Source organism: Musca autumnalis, unplaced genomic scaffold, assembly GCF_047663935.1.
Source record: "Musca autumnalis isolate F117 unplaced genomic scaffold, ASM4766393v1 scaffold_4, whole genome shotgun sequence".
In the NCBI taxonomy this organism is placed as follows: Eukaryota; Metazoa; Arthropoda; class Insecta; order Diptera; family Muscidae; genus Musca; species Musca autumnalis.
In genome coordinates, this window is record NW_027411977.1 from 48,531,435 (window position 1) to 48,551,627 (window position 20,193).

Genomic DNA, 20,193 nt, shown 5'->3' on the forward strand with positions numbered 1-20,193 from the left:
ATATATAATATTAGTGAAAGTCCTGTTAGAACTTATTTTTGCAAGAATCAACAAATTTTTACTTCTTCTTCCCTTCGTTATATCGAAAAATTAGTAGATTCTTGCAGTTCTGGAACAGACAAATGTTTAGCAGTGAAAAATATACAACCCCAATGTATATTTGTATATTTGAATGTATGTGTTTGTGTGTTAGTTAAGGTAACCCAAATTGATTAAAAATGTGCAGAGAAAGGTGTGAAAGGTGTGAGGCCAGGTAAATACAAAACAAATGAATGTTTTTGTTTTATTTCTCTGTTGTTTCCGTTACGTCGTATGAATATGAATAAAAGTAAAAAAAAAAAATAGGTCGACCACAGAGATATACATATATTATAGGTACATATATAAAACAAGTACAATAGTATCAGTCGGCTTTGCCGACAGAGATTTACCCTCAGCATGTGTGAATTTAAGCTTCCATCTTTTGACAATATCGAATCGATTATCGACCCGCTATGCAACCGAAATCTTTCTCCCCAGATAATTATGTATCAGAGGGTTTTCAGATGTCGGTCATATGAACTTGCCGAAAAAATATACAAGTTTGGATTAAAGCTCAAAAGTGTTGCGGTGCACGTACCTGAAATAATGAATGTTGTGAATGTGAGTTTGTGTGTCATTTCTTTTCGATAGATATCGCGGGAAGGTTTCTTAAGATTAGGAGGCTTCTAGAGAGTAGGAATTGAAGGCTTCTATAGAATAGTATGCCTCCATAGGAGGCTTCTATAGAATAGTAGGCCTCAATAGGAGGTTTCTATAGAAAAAAAGGCCTCCGTAGGAGGCTTCTATAGAATAGTAGGCCTCCATAGGAGGCTTCTATAGAATAAAAGGCCTCCATAGTTGGCTTCTATAGAATAGAACGCCTTCATAGGAGGCTTCTATACAATAGAAGGCTTCCATAGGAGGCTTCTACAGAATAGAAGGCCTCCATAGGAGGCTTCTATAGAATAGAATGCATCCAAGGAGGCTTTTACATAATAGAAGGACTCCATAGGAGGCTTCTATAGAATAGACGGCCTCCATAGGAGGCTTTTATAGAATAGAATGCCTCCATAGGAGACTTCTATAGAATAGAAAGCCTCCATAGGAGGCTTCTATAGAATAGAGGGCCTCCAAAGAAGGCTTCTATAGAATAGAAGGCCTCTATAGGAGACTTCTATAGAATAGAAGGACTCCATAGGAGGCTTCTATAGAATAGAAGGACTCCATAGGAGGCTTCTATAGAATAGAATGCATCCAAGGAGGCTTTTACATAATAGAAGGACTCCATAGAAGGCTTCAATAGAATAGAATGCATCCAAGGAGGCTTTTACATAATAGAAGGACACCATAGGAGGCTTCAATAGAATAGAATGCATCCAAGGAGGCTTTTACATAATAGATGGCCTCCATAGGAGTCTTCTATAGAACAGATGGCCTCCATTGGATACTTCTATAGAATGAAGGCCTCCATAGGAGGCTTCTATAGAATAGAAGGCCTCCGTGCGAGGCTTCTATAGAATAGAATGCCCCCATAGGAGACTTCTATAGAATAGAAGGCCTCCATAGGAGGCTTCTATAGAATAGAAGGCCTCCGTGCGAGGCTTCTATAGAATAGAAGGCCTCCATAGGAGGCTTCTATAGAATAGAAGGACTCCATAGGAGGCTTCTATAGAATAGAAGGCCTTCATAGGAGGCTTCTATAGAAAAGAAGCCCTCCATAGGAGGCTTCTACAGAATAGAAGGCCTCTACAGAAGGATTCTATAGAATAGAAGGCCTCCATAGGAGGCTTCTATAGAATAGAACGCCTCCATAGGAGGCTTCTATACAATAGAAGGCTTCCATAGGAGGCTTCTACAGAATAGAAGGCCTCCATAGGAGGCTTCTATAGAATAGAACGCATCTAAGGAGGCTTTTACATAATAGAAGGACTCCATAGGAGGCTTCTATAGAATAGACGGCCTCCATAGGAGGCTTCTATAGAATAGAATACCCCCATAAGAGACTTCTATAGAATAGAAGGCCTCCATAGGAGACTTCTATAGAATAGAAGGCCTCCATAGGAGACTTCTATAGAATAGAAGGCCTCCATAGGAGACTTCTATAGAATAGAAGGCCCCCATAGGAGACTTCTATAGAATAGAAGGCCTCCATAGGAGACTTCTATAGAATAGAAGGCCCCCATAGGAGACTTCTATAGAATGGAAGGCCTCCATAGGAGACTTCTATAGAAGGCCTCCATGCGAGGCTTCTATAGAATAGAAGCCCACCCATAGGAGGCTTCTATTGAATAGAACGCCTCCATAGGAGGCTTCTATACAATAGGAGGCTTCTATAGAACAGAAGGCCTCCATAGGAGGCTTCTATAGAACAGAAGGCCTCCATAAGAGGCTTCTATAGAATAGAACGCCTCCCTAGGAGGCTTCAATTGAATGGAAGGCCTACATAGGAGGCTTCTATAGAATAGAAGACCACCATAGGAGGCTTCTATAGACTAGAAGGCTTCCATAGGAGGCTTCTATAGAATCGAAGGCCCCCATAGGAGGCTTCTATAGAATAGAAGGCCTCTATAGAATAGAATGCCTCCATAGGAGGCCTCTATACTATAGAAGGCCTCCATAGGAGGCTTCAATAGAATAGAAGGCCTCTATAAGAGGCCTCTATAGAATAGAATGTCTCCATAGGTGGCCTCTATACAATAGAAGGCCTCCATAAGAGGCTTCTATAGAATAGAACGCCTCCCTAGGAGGCTTCAATTGAATGGAAGGCCTACATAGGAGGCTTCTATAGAATAGAAGGCCTCCATAGGAGGCTTCTATACAAAAGAAGGCCTCCATAGGAGGCTTCTAAAGAATAGAAGGCCTCCATAGGAGGCTTCTATAGAACAGAAGGCCTCCATAGGAGGCTTCTATAGAATAGAAGGCCCCCATAGGAGGCTTCTACAGAATAGAAGGGCTCCATAGGAGGCTTCTATAGAATAGAATGCCTCCATAGGAGGCTTCAATTGAATGGAAGGCCTACATAGGAGACTTCTATAGAATAGAAGGCCTCCATAGGAGGCTTCTAAAGAATAGAAGGCCTCCATAGGAGGCTTCTATAGAATAGAAGGCCTCCATAGGAGGCTTCTATAGAATAGAAGGCCTCCATAGGAGGCTTCTATAGAATAGAAGGCCTCCATAGGAGGCTTCTATAGAATAGAAGGCCTCCATAGGAGGCTTCTATAGAATAGAAGGCCTCCATAGGAGGCTTCTATAGAATAGAAGGCCTCCATAGGAGGCTTCTATAGAATAGAAGGCCTCCATAGGAGGCTTCTATAGAATAGAAGGCCTCCATAGGAGGCTTCTATAGAATAGAAGGCCTCCATAGGAGGCTTCTATAGAATAGAAGGCCTCCATAGGAGAATTCTATAGAATAGAAGGCCTCCATAGGAGGCTTTTATAGAATAGAAGGCCTCTATAGGAGGATTCTATATAAAAGAAGTCCTCCATAGGAGGCTTCTATAGAATAGAAGGCCTCCATAGGAGGCTTCTATAGAATAGAAGGCCTCCATAGGAGGCTTCTATAGAATAGAAGGCCTCCATAGGAGGCTTTTATAGAATAGAAGGCCTCTATAGGAGGATTCTATATAAAAGAAGTCCTCCATAGGATGCTTCTATAGAATAGAAGGACTCCATAGGAGGCTTCTATAGAATAGAAGGCCTCCATAGGAGGCTTCTATAGAATAGAAGGCCTCCATAGGAGGCTTCTATTGAATAGAAGGCCTCTATAGAAGGATTCTATAGAATAGAAGGCCTTCATAGGAAGCTTCTATAGAATAGGAGGCTTCTATAGAATAGAAGGCCTCCATAGGAGGCTTCTATAGAATAGAAGGCCTCCATAGGAGGCTTCTATAGAATAGAAGGCCTCCATAGGAGGCTTCTATAGAATAGAAGGCCTCCATAGGAGGCTTCTATAGAATAGAAGGCCTCCATAGGAGGCTTCTATAGAATAGAAGGCCTCCATAGGAGGCTTCTATGGAATTGAAGGCCTCCATAGGAGGCTTCTATAGAATAAAAGGCCTCTATAGAAAAGAAGGCCTCCATAGGAGTCTTCTATGGAATAGAAGGCCTCCTTTGTTATTGTTAAAATAATATTTTCTTTAATAAAACGTACGTAAGTATATATAGTACGTTTTGGTTTTTTTCGTTGTGCTTGCATCTGCATGAACAGACAGTTGGGTATTTTGCCTACAAATTGTTGCAGTTGCCGTCGTTGTTGGGATCTATGTGTTCATTGCACTTTTCATAATTAAAAAAAAAAAAAAAACTGAAATATATTTGATAAAGATAGATGGTGATGACGGCCGAATAGAGGGAAACCACAAAAACAAGAAGAGAAAACAATTCATGTGTATTACGCAAAATTTCAATGACCCTGTCGATTTGTTCGTCTATACTTATGTGTTTATTTTTGCTAATAGTTTATAGTAATTTGAGTTTTACATGGATGAAGGGGATTGTAAGTTTTATAATTGGCATGTTAAGTCGTTTATAATACTTAAGGATCTGTAAGGTTTGTAACGGGAGAATGGATTCGAAGGCCTAATCATCGGATTCACACCAACTGATGAAAGAATTTCCATAATCCTTTAATTAAGCAAGGGGATATTTCAATGTGAAATGGAATGTTCCCATCTATTTTGTTGTAGATCTGGTACAAAACGTCGATACAGATAACCGATTCAACTCCATTTAACTAGTGCACCTGTCCAAAGAAATCACTCTCCGTTCCAAGTCATGTCAAATCATATAAAAACATTTATTCCCTACAATCTGTGACAAAATTTGTCACCTTAAAAGGAATGTGATAGCGCCATGGCTGTATAATTTTTAAGGTCGATTATAATCAGAGTAGTTTACAATATTACAATGTAACATGTTTTCAAATCTGTCTTGACCAACGAATAATCACGTCGACTAATTTGTGCGATCGATTTTTTTTTTTTTCATTTTCAATGTCAATGTTTCCTTCTTATCACAAAATTTCATTTTATGATGCTGATAATGACGACGACGGCGACGACAGCGATGAATTAGTTTTAATCGACGTATAGTATTCAGTTTTTATAAATAAATGTCAAAACACACACAATTTCCAGTTCACAACAAAACTAGATGGCGAACGAACGTTCATATGGAAGAAAGACAAAACAACTCACAAACATCGGCAACGTGACTATTTTTCCAAACAAGTTATGGTGGCTGTGGATTTGTAGAAGATTAAATAAAACAGTAACAAGAAGAAGAAACTTGCTGCTGGCAGAAACTGCTTTGTAAAGCAACAAGCTAGAAAAAAAATAGTTAAAACAACAAACACAACAAAATCAAGTCAAACCACACTTTGACCTAATTTTGTTGTTGTTTTGTTTTGTATCTCTAAGCCCGTTTAGAGCACTCGCTGAGCACAGAGAGTCGATGGTAGAAGTAAGAAATGTTCAACTGTTATGTCTAACTTTTTTATAAAGAAAAGCTTAAATTGTTGGTCTCAATATTGAAAATGTGTTGTTGGTGGTAGTGATTAACTGCCAACAATTGAATAAATTTTATTTTTATAGTACCGGCAAGCCGTGAAGGTCAGTGTTGCCATGATAATTAGAACTAAGTTAGGGTCATAGACGAATTTAAAACAATTTTGACCTAAGCAATTGTAGCGGAAGGTGTCGCACCTTCCTTCTGTGGAATAGAAGCCTCCTACGGCTTCAGATATGAACTTCGTGGTTTGTGTAGAAAATAAGATCTCCACAAGGTTCTTATGGAGAATTCAAGATTTCATTAAAGACTTCTATAGAATAGAAGGGTTCTTCTACTGGAGGTTTCTAAAGAAAATTGAAGCCTTCATTCCAAGAGGATGCCTCCCATGGGAGGCGTCTACAGAATATAGAGAATAGAAACCCTACTAAAAAAGTTTCTGTAGGATAAAAAAGGAGGAGGCTTCTATAGAATAGAAGACCTCCATAGGAGGCTTCTATACAATAGAAGACCTCCGTAGGAAGCTTCTATATAATAGAAGAGCTCCGTAGGAAGCTTCTATAGAATAGAAGACCTCCGTAGGAATCTTCTATAGAATAGAAGACCTCCGTAGGAAGCTTCTATAGAATAGAAGAGCTCCGTAGGAGGCTTCTATAGAATAAAAGAGCTCCGTAGGAGGCTTCTATAGAATAGAAGAGCTCCGTTGGAGGCTTCTATAGAATAGAAGAGCTCCGTTGGAGGCTTCTATAGAATATAAGAGCTCCGTTGGAGGCTTCTATAGAATAGAAGAGCTCCGTTGGAGGCTTCTATAGAATAGAAGAGCTCCGTTGGAGGCTTCTATAGAATAGAAGAGCTCCGTTGGAGGCTTCTATAGAATAGAAGAGCTCCGTTGGAGGCTTCTATAGAATAGAAGAGCTCCGTAGGAGGCTTCTATAGAATAGAAGAGCTCCGTAGGAGGCTTCTATAGAATAGAAGAGCACCGTAGGAGGCTTCTATAGAATAGAAGAGCACCGTAGGAGGCTTCTATAGAATAGAAGAGCTCCGTAGGAGGCTTCTATAGAATAGAAGAGCTCAGTAGGAGGCTTCTATAGAATAGAAGAGCTCCGTAGGAGGCTTCTATAGAATAGAAGAGCTCCGTAGGAGGCTTCTATAGAATAGAAGAGCTCCGTAGGAGGCTTCTATAGAATAGAAGAGCTCCGTAGGAGGCTTCTATAGAATAGAAGAGCTCCGTAGGAGGCTTCTATAGAATAGAAGAGCTCCGTAGGAGGCTTCTATAGAATAGAAGAGCTCCGTAGGAGGCTTCTATAGAATAGAAGAGCTCCGTAGGAGGCTTCTATAGAATAGAAGAGCTCCGTAGGAGGCTTCTATAGAATAGAAGAGCTCCGTAGGAGGCTTCTATAGAATAGAAGAGCTCCGTAGGAGGCTTCTATAGAATAGAAGAGCTCCGTAGGAGGCTTCTATAGAATAGAAGAGCTCCGTAGGAGGCTTCTATAGAATAGAAGAGCTCCGTAGGAGGCTTCTATAGAATAGAAGAGCTCCGTAGGAGGCTTCTATAGAATAGAAGAGCTCCGTAGGAGGCTTCTATAGAATAGAAGAGCTCCGTAGGAGGCTTCTATAGAATAGAAGAGCTCTGTAGGAGGCTTCTATAGAATAGAAGAGCTCCGTAGGAGGCTTCTATAGAATAGAAGAGCTCCGTAGGAGGCTTCTATAGAATAGAAGAGCTCCGTAGGAGGCTTCTATAGAATAGAAGAGCTCCGTAGGAGGCTTCTATAGAATAGAAGAGCTCCGTAGGAGGCTTCTATAGAATAGAAGAGCTCCGTAGGAGGCTTCTATAGAATAGAAGAGCTCCGTAGGAGGCTTCTATAGAATAGAAGAGCTCCGTAGGAGGCTTCTATAGAATAGAAGAGCTCCGTAGGAGGCTTCTATAGAATAGAAGAGCTCCGTAGGAGGCTTCTATAGAATAGAAGAGCTCCGTAGGAGGCTTCTATAGAATAGAAGAGCTCCGTAGGGGGCTTCTATAGAATAGAAGAGCTCCGTAGGGGGCTTCTATAGAATAGAAGAGCTCCGTAGGAGGCTTCTATAGAATAGAAGAGCTCCGTAGGAGGCTTCTATAGAATGGAAGAGCTCCGTAGGAGGCTTCTATAGAATGGAAGAGCTCCGTAGGAGGCTTCTATAGAGTAGAAGAGCTCCGTAGGAGGCTTCTATAGAATAGAAGAGCTCCGTAGGAGGCTCTATAGAATAGAAGAGCTCCGTAGGAGGCTTCTATAGAATAGAAGAGCTCCGTAGGAGGCTTCTATAGAATAGAATAGAAGAGCTCCGTAGGAGCCTTCTATAGAATAGAAAAGAAGAGCTCCGTAGGAGGCTTCTATAGAATAGAAGAGTTCCATAGGAGACTTCTATAGAATAGAAGAGCTCCGTAGGAGACTTCTATAGAATAGAAGAACTCCGTAGGAGCCTTCTATAGAATAGAAGAACTCAGTAGGAGCCTTCTATAGAATAGAAGAACTCCGTAGGAGGCTTCTATAGAATAGATGTGCTCCGTAGGAGGCTTCTATAGAATAGAAGAACTCCGTAGAAGGCTTCTATAGAATAGAAGAGCTCCGTAGGAGGCTTTTATAGAATAGAAGAGCTCTGTAGGAGGCTTCTATAGAATAGAAGAGCTCCGTAGGAGGCTTCTATAGAATAGAAGAGCTCCATAGGAGGCTTCTATAGAATAGAAGAGCTCCGTAGGAGGCTTCTATAGAATAGAAGAGCTCCGTAGGAGGCTTCTATAAAATAGAAGAGCTCCGTTGGAGGCTTTTATACAATAGTAGAAGCAGACCTCCGTAGAAGGCTTCTATACAATAGCAGACCTCCGTAGGAGGCTTCTATACAATAGCAGACCTCCGTAGGAGGCTTCTATACAATAGAAGACCTCCGTACGAGGCTTCTATACAATAGCAGACCTCCGTAGGAGGCTTCTATACAATAGCAGACCTCCGTAGGAGGCTTCTATACAATAGCAGACCTCCGTAGGATGCTTCTATACAATAGCAGACCCCCGTAGGAGGCTTCTATACAATAGCAGACCTCCGTAGGATGCTTCTATACAATAGCAGACCTCCGTAGGAGGCTTCTATACAATAGCAGACCTCTGTAGGAGGCTTCTATACAATAGAAGACCTCCGTACGAGGCTTCTATACAATAGAAGACCTCCGTAGGAGGCTTCTATACAATAGAAGACCTCTATAGAACACATTAGGACGTTACGGTGCATCAAAGTGAGCACTTTGTTACACTTGTTAGATTTAAATATCCGAGGTCGAACCTTTTGGAGTTTCACTTCGTTTTTTTTATTCAAGCAATTTTTTTGTCACCAGTTAAAGTGCTTCGAATTTTGTTTGCTTTAGAGATTTCTGTTTTACAAAATTTCCTCTTAAAATTAACCCAAAAAAAAACCTCAAAGTGCTCGATAAGCAACAAAACAGAAAAAACTGTTAAAGTAACACACATTCATGGTTCATTGTTTTATCTATAGAAATGACATGGTGTTCGCGAAAATAAAAAGATAAAAGACAATGGTATATGATGATTCATAGCCAAATGTTAAAAAAAGATACTGAAAACCCAACTAAAAAAAACACTAATGTAGTTTCTCTTTGTTATATTAACAAAAAAACGAACTACACAAATCATGGTGGCAATGGTAATGAGGAAGGAAGGGGCATAAAGAAAGAAATAAAATACATACGAAAATGGTAAATTTACCTGTTGCAATGAATAATTTTCGCTTTTTAGTATATGTGGCACATTATCCGTTGTCACTTGTTGATCAAATTTTAAATAGCTTGTAAATACAGGTGGATGATGTGTTTTTTTTTTAATTTTTGCTTTTGATTATAAATTTATGTTTGTTTATTATTTTATTTTCTCTGTATTTTTCAAATTATTTTATTTCTGTAACTTTGTAAAAAATATTTATTTCAATATTTTATAATATTTCAATGACGAAACACAACAAAGTAGGCGTTCGGTCGACTGGGTCAGGTAAAGAAATACACAAAACACGTTATCACTCATTTACTCACAACCGTGGTATTTGTTAAGGTATTAGGAAACGTAGTAATATTTTTTTTAAGACTTAACAAACATTACACCAACACCACAGCGCAATACTCTCGATACACACACACAAACACCATAGAGTTACAGTGTTCCTCAAACGATTAATTTTCGAATATTTTTATTATTAAGGTATATTTTTATTCTTTTCTACCGTGATGAGTTTTTTATATCCATTGAAACCCCAATGCATCCGATTGTACCCAATTCATATTCATTGTAAGAACCAGTTTTTTAACCAACGATGGATTCTAAAGGTATTCCTTTGATTTTAGTTAACAGTATTACTCACTAAAAATCCTATAAGTGACATGGCATGTCAACACAAGTACATTCCGTTTCAGTTTTACGTCTGCCGGAAAAATTTTCCGATATTATTTGGGAGAAATATTATGATGTGCAAAGGTAAGACCAATGGTGATCACTCCAACCAATAGTTATCGTGTCAACCAGAAAATGTAGTTTATCGCTTTAGGATTGCTTAGATTTTTTTGGTGGACGACCATTATGTCGGGAAGCATGGACTTGTCGATGAAAAACATTATATCACATTAAACAGAATAAAGGGTATATTCGGTGAAATTATAAAACGATCCTAAAACAACTCTTAAGCTTTACTTAAGCGACATTTTTGAACTTTTATGAGGAAGGTACCTGATACAGACCTTCTTGAGACTTAATGTACGTTTGGAAGAAAATTGCAAAGTTTTGGCCAAATCGGATACACAATTTCTAAGTTATCATGTTAATCGGACAATTTAGTAGGTTTCGGCAGGGATTTTCAAAACTTTTTTTAAACTGAAAACTTTTGTGGCTGAGATATGCGGAGGAGTGAAGCAATCTGATACATCTTTGTACTTGACCTAAGATGGAACAAAATATTCCCAGGTGCAAAGTTTCCCAATATAAGTTGATCAGTTCGAGAGTTATTTTGAACACCTATCAGCCAGATAGACAAACGGAGGGGCCAAAAAGGGGTTAATCGACTCAAATTTGTCTAAAATGGACTTCATCCAAACAAACTTGAGATGAGGCCTACTGAGAGTATAACAAGTAAAAAAGAGTTAATTCTTTATACCCGTCACTATGAAATATTCCGAACTAAAATTGAATAATTCGTTTCCTTTTTAGTTCACAATTTTAGTTAGATAAGTTTTTTACCACGAGGAACCCTAAATGCGAAATTGGATCAGAAAATACAGCTAAAACTTCAAAGCACCTGACATTGTGTGATGTCGATATATGGAGACTATACCAAAACGTGGTCCTATGATCACAATTTTTGGTGAAGATGTTTACCAAAACGTGGATGATTACAATTTTTGGTGAAGAAGTTTTTCGACCACTGGGAACCCTAAATGCGAAATAACAGCCAATTTAAGGCCGACAGTGTAGATAAAAACTTCAAAATACCTGAAAACAGCCGAAACCCTTATACGGGGTACACCTAAACGTGGGCAGATGACCACAATATTTAGTGGAGAAGGTTTTTGACCAGTGGGAACTTTAAATGCCTATGTCAAAACGTGGCCCAAAGTCCACAATTTTTGACGGAGAAGTATTTTTTTCCATACCAAAGTATACATATTTTAGACCAGCAGTGTAGATCCAAAATCTTCAAAATACCGAAAAGTTCTACTGGGGCTATATGAAGACGTGGAACAATACCAACAAATTTCATTTGGAAACTTCAGCCATTTCGGTGGGATATTGAGACCACAATCCTCAAAATACATACAGAAAATCGGGAGGTACCGTTCTTATGGGGGCTATATGAAGATGAGGACCTATACCGAAAAATTTCCGGAGGAAAGTTTTATACACCTAACGAAAACTAAATACCAAATTTCAGTCATTTCGGTGGGATACTGAGGCCACAACCTTTAAAATATCGAAAACCTGGAGTTATTGTTCTATTGGGGGCTATATGAAGGCATAAGTCTACACCGAAAATTTTCAGTTGGAAATTGTATACCCCCAAAGAAGACTAAATACCATATTTTAGGCATGTCGGTGGGATATTGAGGTCATAACCTTCAAAATGACGAAAATCGGGAGGTACCGTTCTGTGGGGGCTATAAGAAAACGTGAACCTATACCGTCTAATTTTGAGTGGGAAGTTTTGTACCACCAAACAAAGGCTTAATACCAAATTTCAGCCATTAAAGTGTTATAATGAGGCTAAAACCTTAAAAATACCGCAATTCTGGAGGTACTGTTCGATGGGGACTATATGAAGGAGTGTTCCTACCGGCAAATTTCAGGTGAAAGATTATAAATATCCCCAAAGAAGACTATCTATCTAATTTCGGTGAGATATTGGGGACGCAACCTTAAAAATACCGAAAATCTCGAGGTACCGTTCTATGGGGGTTATATGAAAACGTGGACCTATACCGACAAATTTCAGGTGGAATGTTTTGTACACCCGGTGAACACCAAATACCAGTTCGGTGGGAAACTGAGACCACAGCCTTTAAAATATCGAAAATCGGGAGGGGGAGGTACCCGAGAGAGAGTGTGCCGATGTGGCCCATCTTCGAACTTAAACCAAGTTTGTAGAAAATATTACGAAAGTCAAATTTTGGACCAAATCGGTTAATCAGTTTGAGAGTGCGCTTCATCCAGCTAGACAGACGGACGGACGGTCTGATTCGGATTTCATCCAAATATAATTGGGGTATAAACCATTATTTCGATGAGGCACATTTTGACTGCATGAAAGTGTATATACCCTCGTTAGCATAAATGCTGAGGGTATACAAATAGTACCGTTATATAGGGTTACACGGAAACGTCAGCCTATGTTCACAATTTTTTGTGAAGTTTTTTTTGCGGAAGTTTTTTTTTTACCGCTGCGAACCCTTCCCAGCAAAAATTCGGATCCAGTAGTCATTACGTAACCCAATACAAAGTAATGTAAACAAGCTTCTTTTCCCATTACAAGTAATCTGAAAAGTAATGGGATACTTCTTAAAAAAATTAGAAGGCAAACCTACTTACTTTGCTCCTCACTAAGTACCCAGCAAACCAAATGTCGGATGTCCGACATATCGGAACAATTTCGGAAGCAAAATCGTTCAGATTTCGTATCGATTTCTATACGATTTTTTGTAGGGGAATTCGTTCAGATTTCGTTCCGATTTCGGAGAAAATGTCGGAAGTAAATTTCCCTTCGAATATGCTAATGTTTTTCTTCCGATTTCGTTACGAATTCGGATCGATATGTCGGAAACAAATTTACCTTCGCACAACAACCACCTTTTGTATATATCTAACAAGCAACATTTTAGTTTGTTGTCGAAAAACAAAATGGTTGGTTATGAAATTCGCATATACATTTTTTAAATATTTTAAATATAAATGCAACATATAATAATTCAAGCTAGTGCTGATAGAGTCAACATATTCGTACACAAAGTTTACATTGTTCTACTCTAACTACAAAATGATAACAACAGTGAAAATCATTAGATATCATCTTTGAAATTATAATCTTCCAATAAAAAACATAACAAAGAAAATTTATCAATAAAAAAGAGGCATCAGAGAACAATTTTTTCCTTCGATAATCATACGAAATTATTCCAAAATCGTTCAGAAATCTTTACGAAAGTTCGGAAGGTACTTCAGATTTTCATACGACATTATTCCGAAATCGTTCAGAAATCTGTACGAAAATTCGGAGGGAAAAATTCGCATTCCGAATTTCCCAAGAATTTTCTTCCGATTTCATTGCGAATTCTGACCGAAATCTATCCGATTTCGCTCCGACATTTCGTTCCGAAATTATGTCAACCACTTCATACAACTTTCGTTAAGATATCGTTACAATTTCGGATCAGATATCGGACGTAACGTCCGAATTTTGTTCCGATTTCGTTACGATATCGGTACGATTGGTTTGCTGGGTAATGAGGACAGTGAGTGTGTGTCCGACTATAAATCCTAGGGTTGTGTGTTCAACGCTCACTGTCGGCACGCGAGTTTTTTTAACTAAAAAATAACAGTTCGTGGTGCACATGTGTACTGCACATTTAAGTTCTTAAGCAACCCTTAATGTTCGTGTGCGTGGCATAGTATGTACCCAGCAAACCAAATGTCGGATGTCCGACATATCGAAACAATTTCGAAGGCAAAATCAGATTTCGTATCGATTTCTGTACGATTTTTCGTAGGGGAATTCGTTCAGATTTCGTTCTGATTTCGGAGAAAATGTCGGAAGTAAATTTCCCTTCGAATTTGCTACTGTTGTTCTTCCGATTTCGTTACGAATTCGGATCGATATGTCGGAAGCAAATTTCCCTTCGCACAACAACCACCTTTTGTATATATCTAACAAACAGCATTTTAGTTTGTTGTCGAAAAACAAAATGGTTGGTTATAAAATTCGCATATACATTTTTTTTATATTTTAAATATAAATGCAAAATATAATAATTCAAGCTAGTGATGATAGACTCAACATATTCGTACACAAAGTTTACATTGTTCTACTATAACTAAAAAATGATAACAACAGGAAAATCATTAGATATCTTTGAAATTATAATCTTCCAATAAAAAACATAACAAAGAAAATTTATCAATAAAAAAGAGGCATCAGAGAAAATTTTTTCCTTCGATAATCATACGAAATTATTCCAAAATTGTTCAGAAACCTTTACGAAACTTCGGAAGGTACCTCAGATTTTCATACGACATTATTCCGAAATCGTTCAGAAATCTGTACGAAAATTCGGAGGAAGAAATTCGAATTCCGAATTTCCCAAGGATTTTCTTCCGATTTCGTTGCGAATTCTGACCGAAATCGATCCGATTTCGCTCCGACATTTCGTTCCGAAATTATGTCAACCACTTCATACAACTTTCGTTAAGATATCGTTACGATTTCGGATCAGATATCGGACGTAACGTCCGAAATTTGTTCCGATTTCGTTACGATATCGGTACGATTGGTTTGCTGGGTAGTGTCTTTGGCTAGAAATCAGAGGGTTCGTGTGTTCAACTCGCACAGCAACCGAAATAAAATAAAGTAAAATAAAAGTAAGAAGTGTAATGAAATTAAAAAAAATCTCTACATCAACTGTTCTAAAAATAGAATTTTTTCAACTTACTTTTCAACTTCTGGTGGCCACAGAATAACTAGATATTCTAGTGGTCTTAAAATAACTACAAACTGAGTGCGACATGCCCTTGTAAAAATAATGGGGAAGAAAGGGGGCTTGCGAGTTGTTACGGCTGCCAAAAATCCCTTACAAAACCCATGATTTTGGGAGGACTTTTTTTGCTGGGTTAATGCCAGATTACAGCAAATTTGGACCGACAGTGTTGATAAAAATTTAAAAATACCTGAAATCGAGCGGAACCATTATATAAGGTACACCGAAACGTGGGCCTATATTCCATTGCCATTTTTGGTGGAGAAATTTTCGGCCCAGTGGAATCTCCAAATGCCAAATTACAACCAATTTAGGTCGACAGTGCAGATAAAAATTCAAAAATACCTGAACATCGGGCGCTATCGTTATATGAAGGCTGTACCAAAAAATGGACCGACACTATGTATATCACAGTTGTCAGGGTAAAAAAGGACTAAGATGTACCCCTAAACTACATTTAAGCCCTCACCAAGTAAAAAAGCGGTAAGTTTGGTCAGGCCGAACTTTTTACACACTCCACCATGAAATACTCTGATCGGTCGGTCGGTCGGTCGGTCGGTATCGTTATATGGGGGCTACAATAAAACGTGGACCTATGTCCATAATTTTTGTTGGAGAAGTTTCTTGATCACTGGGAACCCTAAATGACTTATGAATTATAGTTATTTTGGTCTGAAAATGTAGCTTAAAAGGTCAAAATACTTGAAAGTGTGTGGTACTGTTATAGCCCCCATATACCAAAACGTGAACCCATATTGGCAATTTTTAGTAGTCATTGGGAACCTCAAATCTCAAATTTCAGCTAAGTCGGTCAAAAAATGGAGCTAAGAGTCTCAAAGTACTTGAAATCGGCAGGTACCGTTATATGGGAGCTATACCAAAACGTGGACCTATCTTCACCATTGTTGGAGCCAATTTGGGAGGAAAATGTAGCTAAAATCCTCAAAATACCTTAAATGCGGAGGTACCGTTATATGGGGGCTATACCGAAACGTGGGCGTATCTTGATAATTTTTAAAATCCTCAAATGTCAAATTTCAGCTAGATTGGTCAAAAAATGTAGATAAATTCCTCAAAATGCATTAAATAGGGTGGTACCGTTATAGGGGGGCTATACGAAAACCTTGACCTATATAGCCCATCTTTGAAATTGACCTGCCTATGGAATGAAGACACTCGGGTGCAAAATTTTACCGTTCTATCTCAATTAGAACTTTCTCCTTATCGAGAATATAGATACATACAGTGACTGTCACTGAAAATGATGCAACCTGAAATAAAAATGTAAATGGTGATAACTTGGAAACTAGTTGAGATTTTTTGAAAATTTAAAAAAAAAAAAACAATTTTGTAGTCTGAAAAGTTGTCTTTAAGACGGCATACAAAAATATTCCGTTTACAGTGCCGTTATTCTAAAATTTTAACAGAAAACAAAAAATTGACATTTTTAAATTGAGCATTGAAAATAATGCACTACAGTAATCGATTAATAATTTCCAAATTTTTCAGTTTTTATGACATTTTAGTAATAAGAATGGGGGAATAATAGGTTCCCTATCGTTATCAGTAGTTTTGTCATCGATTCCGACAGAAAGAATGATGTTCCTGACGTACATAGTTAGTGTCCATTTGTATGCAATTTGGCTAGAAATTTCTAGTTTTTGAAGTTAATTTCTTAAAAATTAGTATGAATAATCATAAAGGGTTATGTCCACAGTACGCACAAATAATCTAATGATATATAGAAAGTCCTGTATTAGCCAGGCTTGACCTATATTATACAAGTCTTTAACGGCTTTGCCCTGATAGAGTAAAATTCGGGGCATAGATCAAACATTTTTGCACTTTTCTTTGAAAATAGTGTTCATTAATATTGTAAACAACGTTTTGGCCACGTTTGCTTTTATAAAAGCAAAAAATTCAACACGCTTTGTTGTCATTCAAGCCTAATCAATACTACTTTTTACGACGACTTCTATTTTGTTTTTCAAAATAGTCAGGCTTAATCCCATAGTAGTTGTTTTAGTATTTTATTAAAACAACTTTAATTTATTAGTGGGAAAAAATTGGCGATGTTTACCAAGGGGTAAACTTTTTTGTTTGAAGTTGCTCGAGTTTAGGTAGTGCCAAAGAAATTCTCGATCAGATTGTTTCTTTCACCACGTATCTATTTGAGCGAGCAATTGACACTTGGGTATAAAAAGTTTCTTGTTGAAAAACAAGAAACAAGGGAACTGATGAAGATCTGTGGCCTTACCCCTTGGTAAACATCGCCAATTTTTTCCCACTAATAAATTAAAGTTGTTTTAATAAAATATTAAAACAACGACTATGGGATAAAAGCCTGACTACTTTGAAAAACAAAAGACAGTTCATTTATTTAAACTCAGGTGCGTGTTGACTTCTTCCACGAGTAAAATATCAATTTTACGCCAGATATGCTGATTTTCATCCGGACTATGACTATACCACACAATGCCCCCCAAATTACGACATAACTTAAAAAAACTCCGCTACAAAAAAGGATTGGTGGAGTGATTCTATGAAACTCGTCGAAGGGAGTAGTATTGTTTGGCGTGAATGGCAACAAAGGGTGTTAACATTTTTGTTTTTATAAAAGCAAACCTGGCCAAAACATTGTTTACAATATTTATGAACACTATTTTCAAAGAAAAGTGTGAAAAGTTTGTTCTATGCCCTGATTTTTTACCTCTATCAGGGCAATGCCGTTAAATGCTAGTACAATATGGGGCAAGCCTGGCTGTTACAGGACATTCCAAATATCATTAAATATATAAATTTCTAATCAAATTGCCTATAAAGGGACATTAATTACAATCATGCCAAAATTGCATAAGGAACATAATCTTTTCTATCGGAATCAATGACAATACTACTGCAAACGATAGGGAACCAATTATTCCACTCTTTTGTTTACTAAAATGACATAAAAAGCGAAAAAATCGGAAATTATTAATTGATTACTGTAGTGCAACATTTTTAGGTAAATTTTTTATTTCTATGAAAGAGCACATCTTAAACTACCTTTGTAATTTTTGTTGTTGAAAAATATTGCAGTTTTGTGGTAAATGGCTACCTGCTAAACCCATTTTTTGTAAAGCGTTTTGCGGTGCTAACGCTTGCTGGAAAATGAATGGGCCGATCTTCATATATTTTTAAGAACCTAGGCTATTAGGTATTTAAGCGGGACAAAAATCTATATAAAAAAATATTGACCTGTAAAAGTCAAAATTTCGATTTTAATCATTTTTTGCCCAAAAATCGGCCGAAAAAATTAAAAAAATCTGTCTCGCTTAAAGACAAGTTTTTTATGTATTTAATAAGCTCACCAAAATATACAAACATCGGTCTATCCGTTTTCGAGCTATCGCTAGCACCGACTTCAAAAATTGCATTTAGAGAAAAACGCGTTTTAGGTTTTTATTTCGATTTGCATTATTAAAAAAATGTATTTTTGATAAAATTACAAGGAGTCATCTATTCCTGGTCCATACAGGAGCTCTTCCGCCGACGATGCAGCTTTTAAAAAGGAAATTTGGTGTTGCCTTCGCAACATTCTTCCTTCACGATTGCACTCGTCCGCACGTCTCTCTGTCAGTGCAATTCGTGCTTGGTCGATTTTTTTGAGCATATTCGTGTGCATTTTTTCAACAGATCGCTCCGATCGAGCTCAAATAAAATAACAATGATTTTGTACCTTCGTCGAAAAGACCAATCGCAATGTAAGATGCTAAATTTAATTGAAGAGGTTTTGGGGCAAATTTTCCAAATAAGTTGATTGAAGCTTTCGTTGATATTTTGATTGAAGCCGTCGAGTAAAGACTCTTTACTTAGATCGTTGTATATAGGTCTAATAGCATACAAAACATTTGATGAAAGTGGTCTGTAATCGTGTATGAAAGCCTCTTTTCTTGTCCAAGCCCGTTGATATGAACACGACGATTCTTCACCGGTTGGACATCTCCCGTGACGTGGATTTGTATAGCTTGAACTGTAATGATATCGTGAATTGAATTCGAATGGCGTCGAATTGACTTGACATTTTTTGCGGCACACACTATACTACCTGTACTTCAAAATAAGCCAATACAATTTTTTTCGATTATTTGAAATTGACAAGTAGGGATAACCCCTTAAAATGCCCATTTTCAGGCTAGAAAATTATATTTTGAATTGGTAAAAAATCTCCACTCGTTTCGAAGTTATTAACGATTACATTTTTTATTTCAGGTTGCATCATTTTCAGTGACACCCACTGTATCTAAATTGCTTCGTTATTCTCTGTTGGAAATTGGGAATCACTTTTAATAGACTTTGGGTGTCTTTACTACAGAACCCCAACAGCCACAACAACAACTAGATGCCGGTTAATAACGACAACAAATATGAAATGCAAATAAAACTTGTTGGCTAATTGAATGACTTTTAATTCCCATTTAATTTTAATTGTTTCTAAAATTTACCGAAAAAATATTTTCATTTGAATTTTTAACAAAAAAATGAGTGTGTGTGTAAGTGTTCAAGTCGAACCACGTTGAAGATAAAAAATAAAACAAAAGCGCAAAAACTGCTGACGTTGTAAACATGCCTGCCTGCTGCTGCGGCTGCAGCCACCACCTAGGTAAATTTTTGTGGAACACTGTATAAAAAACAATGAGAGCACACGCACGGACGGACGGACGGTTTGGTTTGGTAGATTGATAAAGTGATGGCTGTTAGTTGTAGTTGTGGTGATGGCGGTGGAGTGGTATTGTGGCTGTCATTTGTGTGCGTGGATCAACCAACAATGAATATAACACTGTGTGGTGGGACCGGGAAAGGGGTATCCGACGACGATACATGGTTTTTGTTTTCTTTATTAATGCATACAATGTGGCACAAAATACAACAACAACACCCAGTAATCACGTAGTTGAGATTGTAAAACACAACGCCAAACAATGCGACAACGTTGTTGACGATGGCGTATACGCTATGTCTGCGCGGAGAATGACGACAACGACGATGGTGGTGATGATGATGACGATGAAGAAGACGTTGAGGAGCAGGCAATAGTGGGACGCCGTTTTGTAACAACAAACGGGCGTGTTTGATAAGTCGAATTAAAATATAAAAATATCAACAACAACACAACACGGCAATCACACACTTTCTACAACGTGAAAGCTTAACGTTAAGGCTCACAACGAACGAATGAACAAACGAACATGCACACACTGACATTAACATATGCTCGGTCGGACGGTCGGTCACGCGTGATACAATATTTTCATAATACACACATATTCACATATACAAGCACACTTTTTTGTACAATCTTCGTCATACACAGTAGAGGACGGACAACTTTATGAAGAAATACAAGAAACAAATAAAAAAAAC

At 37.9% G+C, this 20,193-nt stretch overlaps 1 protein-coding gene across 23 annotated transcripts in view; it reads right to left on the reverse strand.

The window, feature by feature from the left end:
- Positions 1–20,193, reverse strand: part of PAN3 (Poly(A) specific ribonuclease subunit PAN3) — a 159,378-nt gene that overhangs the window by 67,176 nt on the left and 72,009 nt on the right. For 6 of the 23 annotated variants that reach the window (XM_073985703.1, XM_073985689.1, XM_073985700.1 and 3 more), the window contains exon 2: positions 9,275–9,469. The exons of 9 other annotated variants lie outside the window; for them this stretch is intronic. The gene's annotated coding sequence lies outside the window, so the exon portion shown is untranslated. Of the gene's footprint in view, positions 1–9,274; positions 9,545–20,107; positions 20,158–20,193 lie in introns of all 23 variants that reach the window. 8 more of the 23 variants (XM_073985701.1, XM_073985707.1, XM_073985691.1 and 5 more) reach the window with 4 other exon arrangements.